This window comes from Erinaceus europaeus, chromosome 8, assembly GCF_950295315.1.
Source record: "Erinaceus europaeus chromosome 8, mEriEur2.1, whole genome shotgun sequence".
Taxonomy (NCBI): domain Eukaryota; kingdom Metazoa; phylum Chordata; class Mammalia; order Eulipotyphla; family Erinaceidae; genus Erinaceus; species Erinaceus europaeus.
In genome coordinates, this window is record NC_080169.1 from 120962802 (window position 1) to 120967656 (window position 4855).

Consider the following 4855-nt stretch of genomic DNA (forward strand, 5'->3'; position numbering starts at 1 on the left):
GAGAAAAGAAGCAGCTCGGGACCAGGTGGTAGTGCCCTCGGCTAAGAGCATATAGTACTAAGTGCAAGAACCCTTTAAAGGATCTGGGTTCAAGCCCAAGACTTCCCACCTGCAAGGGGGTTGCTTCACAAGCGGCAAACCAGTTCTGCAAGTGTCTGTCTCTTTCCCTCTCTCTTTCTCCCCCTCTGCTCTCAATTTCTATCTGTCCTGTCCAGTAAAATGGGGGGGGGGGGAATTGTCACTAGGAACAGTGGATTTGTAGTGCTGGCACTGAGCCCCAGCAACAACCCTAGAGGCAAAAAGAAAAAAGAAACATGATTCACATCATTTACAATGAAAGCAGACCATCCATTTTTCTGCCTCTGACTGCCCTTGTTTTAATGGTGCTTCGGGGATCAATCGTAGAAGCAAGGGAATGAGGTGGAGAGCCACTGACTGCTATAATGATTCTGCTGCAAATCCAGAGCAAAGCGCATAGAAAATTAGGATTGTAGAACCTCCTAAAAGTGCCTTTGTGAAACGATGTGCTTGCAACCACCAAGCTCTGTGACACTTCTTTTTTTTTCAATAATGATTTCGTAATGATTAACAAGATAACAGGGGTACAATTCCACACAGTTCCCACCACCAGAGTTCCATATCCCATCCCCTCCATGGGAAGCTTCCCTATTTTTTATTCCTCTGGGAGGATGGACCAAAATTATTTTTGAGGATGCAGAAGGTGGAAGTTCTGGCTTCTGCAATTCTTCTCCACTGGACTTGAGTGTTGACAGGTGGATCCACACCCCAAACCTGTTTCTCTTTCCCTAGTGGGACAGGGCTCTGGAGAGGTGGGGTTCCAGGACATATTGGTGAGGTGATCTGCCCAGAGAAGTCAGGTTGTTGTCATGGTAGCATCTGCAACTTGGTAGCTGAAAGAATTAAGATATAAAGCAGGACAAAGTGTTTAATAAGCAGGAACCCAAAAGTAGGAATAAAGCAGATGAAATTAGGGGTCTTCATCTGGGAACAAGCTAAGAAGACTATTTGAGGTATATTACAAGGGGCCCATGACTTTGGTAATTCTTGTCTGAGCCCAATAGCTAACATGCAGGTGGACTAAAAGTATTGTCTAGGAAGATGGTGTCAGAGTTGACAATAGGACTATAAAACTGTATCAGGGAAAAGAATGACTCCCAAACACGAGGAAAGTATATAAATATTGTTAACTGTAAACCCCATTGATCTGACCTAGGACCCATGATTATTCATATTCAGCACGGGAGCTTGTATAACCTCTGAGTCCCTGTCAGTCTGAGCTCAAAGTCCAGGTTACAGCTGGGAACGTTCTAGGCTACACTCATTTCAGGACCGGTCTTCCTCAAGTGGCAGAGTTGGCTGGTTGACCCAGCCTCCCTTCAGAGAGTGGGACAGTCCGTACCATTGCTGCTGTACAACTATGGCAGTTCTTACAGAAAATGCTGCAGATGCTACTATGACACCATCCTGACTTCCCTGGGCAGACACCCTCACCAATATGTTCCAGAACCCCACCTCCCCAGAGCCCTGCCCCACTAGGGAAAGACAGAGACAGGCTGGGGGTGGGGATCCACCTGCCAACACCCATGTCCAGCAGACAATCAATTACAGAAGCCAGAACTCCCATCTTCTGCACCCCATAAAGAATTTTGATCCCTACTCCCAGAGGGATAAAGAATAGGAAAGCTTCCAATGAAGGGGGTGATGTAATGGGAATGGCATGGAATTATGCCCCTCTTACCCCACAAACTTGTTGATCATTATTAAAACACTAATAAAATAAATTTTAAACAAAACCTGGTGATGTTAGAAATTCCATTGAAGGAGCTGTGTGTATTTCAAGGAATCAAACCAATGAGGGTAGAAATGCCTGCTTTGCCAATTCTTGATTTTTAGTCCTTTTTGTTGTTGTTGTTGTTGTTACTCTGCATCTTTAGAAAATGATAAATACTGAGAGGACCACCTCACCAGGCTGTTGTGAAAATGGGACAAAATTAAGTCTGTGGTGCTATGAGCATGTGGGATGGTCCAGAGGAATGTGAGGGAGGTCCATGGTGTACCAGTGTCCCTGCTTTGTTCATTGGCATCCCCTTGGCCTCATGACAGTGCATGACAGACCCCCCCAAAATGTTGGTCACATCCACTCATTAGTGAATGGTAGCTAAGCCGATATGACTGCCCGTTCTTCAGAGTCTTCGAGGCTTCACTGCACTTCCTCACTAGGGAATCATTTCCTGAAGCTCCACTCTCTGTGCATGTCTAGCTGATCAATACATTTGACCAACAGCGCTGATTGACAGCTTTGACTCCATGCGGCTAAGGGCTTCCCACCACAGCACGTGAATAGTCTTATTGAAACCTGAGAAAATGATTCTGAGAAGAGAGTCCTTTGTCTGTTTGACAAGAAGGAAAGGGTAGCATCATGCAAAGCTCTGATCACTCAATGACAAGACACTATACAGCCTAGAGCTCTGTGACCACCTGCTAAAATGAAGCCTGGGCTCAAACCCTGCCACCACATAGGAGTGCCTACTACTGCTTCACCACTCGCAAAGCTTTCCCCTGCTAGTAGGGACTGGGGGACTCGAACCTATGTTCTTACATATTGTAACATGTGCGCCACTACCTGCCCCCCTCACCCCACGTCTTCTCTTCCTTTCCAAGTCACACCTACACCTGTTACTACTTCCAGATGTCCCTCCCTTTCTCTTCTTCTGTCTGTGGGTCCTGATGGAGTTAGAGTTCAGAGTCCTCTGGTCATCTTCCCCTAACATTTCTCTCCCACTGGGAATAGGGACCAAAGTTCTTTTTGGGGTGTAGCTGGTGGGAGTTCTGGCTTCTGTAATTGCTTCCCTACTGCACATGCGTGTTGGTAAGTGGATCCACACCCCCAGTCTGTTTCTATCTTTCCCTGTGGGGCAGGGCTCTGGAGAGGTGAGGTTCCAGGACATATTGGTAAGGCCGTCTGCCCAGGGAGGTGAGGATGGAATCATAGTAGCATCTGGAAACGGGTGGCTGAAAGGCAATAAAATACAAGGCAAGGCGAAATGATCAGTGATCTGAAATTAAAAAGGGGAATAGAGCAGATGAGAATAGGGACCGTAGGGTGGAAAGAAGTGAGGAAGCCTATTTAGGTTCCTAGGGGCCTGTGACTATCGTAATTTTTGCTTGAGTTTGAACACTGACATGGAGGGGCCGGGTGGTGGTGCACCTGGTTGAGTGCACATGATACAGTGCACAAGGACCCGGGTTTGAGCCCCCGATCCCCAGCTGCAGGGGGGAAGCTTCACAAGTGGTGAAGCAGGGCTGCAGGTGTCTCTCTGTCTCTCTGTCACCCCCCTCTCAATTTATGGCTTTCTCTATCCAATAAATAAATAAAGATAACAAAAAAAAAAACTTTAAAAAATTTTTTTAAAAAAAAAGAAAAAGAAAACTGATATGGAGATGGCCAGAAATATTGTCTGAGAAGATGATGTCTGAGTTGAGAACAGGTCTAGAAAGTTGGATTAAGGAAGAAAGTAGCTCCCAAACTTGGAATTAATCTATGAATAAAATTAAGTGTTTACCCCTTCCACCTGACCCAGGGCCCATATATATTCTGAAGCCTTTCTTACTAGGCACCTGGTAACAATCAACCAGACACGTTCTGTAAACATGGAGGCTTTAAGTAAAATCAATAGAATTTCTAACAGCAAATATCAAGAAATCTGGGATCCAAAAGTTTCTTCAACACATCCCCACACCAGTGTTTGCAGATAATAGTCACATCCCCATGTCCTCAGCTCTGCCTGTGAGGTCAAACCATTCTGGTGGGGGGGGGGGGGCAGGTCCACCCTGAGCCAAATTCCCACACCTGCTATCTGGCCAGAGGTAACAGAAGCATGACTAAGCTGATTTATATTCTGCCAACGAAGGTAAAATAGAATTAACACTGCAGCAAGACTTGGCCAACCCAGTGGAAGATTCAGAATGCAAAGGACTCCAAGGTGATGTCCAAGAAATGGGGGGGGGGGGTTGCTTCTGGAACTTTCTAGAACCTTCCAGAATCTCACAGTGTGGCCATCTCTAAAACCTACACATCCAGAAACCCAGGGAAGTCTTGCCACTAAAAAGAACTTTCTGGTTCTCCCAGGACCACAGTAAAGAGAGAGCCCAGCGGAGCCACAGGAATATCCCTAGCTTCTCCCAGCCGAATCCTGCCAGCCTGACTCGCAGCACCTCCAGTTGCCCCACAGCTGACTGTTACCCCAAGTTATCTGAGTATTCAGCTCTGATAACACACCTCCTGGCAGAAACCAAACCCCCTACCCCAGGACACAGGGGAGGACTGAGTCCAAATGCCGTATTGCATTTACTCTAAGCTTACAATTACAAGTCAAGCAACAGGAGAGGCAGAGATGACCAACCCCCACCCAGAACCCAGCTGAGAAGGCAGTTTCAGTCTTCAAGTTCTTCCCCAGCTGAGCATCTAGTTAGAAATGCAGAAAGCCTGGGGGTCTAGATCCACCTGTGAATGCCCTCGTCCAGCAGAGAAACTGTTACAGAAGCCAGGCCTCCCACCTTCTGCACCCCAAAAAACAATGTTGGTTGCGTCATACTCCCAGGGGGATAAATGATAGGAGAAGTAAACCAGAGGACTCTGCACCCCCATTTCACCAGGACCCGGAGGGCTGATTACCAGGAATCTTGTCTTTATACCATCAATGAAAGGGAAGTGAATCTGGGAAACACCTGAGGCACTTTTTCTCTTATCTGAAAGGAAAAAGAAGAAAGAGAGACACCTGGAAGTAATAATAGGTGTAGGGATGAAATAGAAAGGAAGTGAAGGCAGGTACAT

At 46.5% G+C, this 4855-nt stretch overlaps 1 long non-coding RNA gene across 1 annotated transcript; it reads right to left on the reverse strand.

Moving 5' to 3' along the window:
- Positions 1-327: 327 nt before the first annotated feature.
- On the reverse strand, positions 328-4772 carry LOC132539812 (uncharacterized). Its single transcript, XR_009551102.1, has 2 exons — positions 4717-4772; positions 328-911 (listed from the first exon to the last, which is right to left on the reverse strand). It is a non-coding gene; the product is annotated as an uncharacterized LOC132539812 (long non-coding RNA).
- Between the last annotated feature and the right edge of the window lie 83 nt (positions 4773-4855).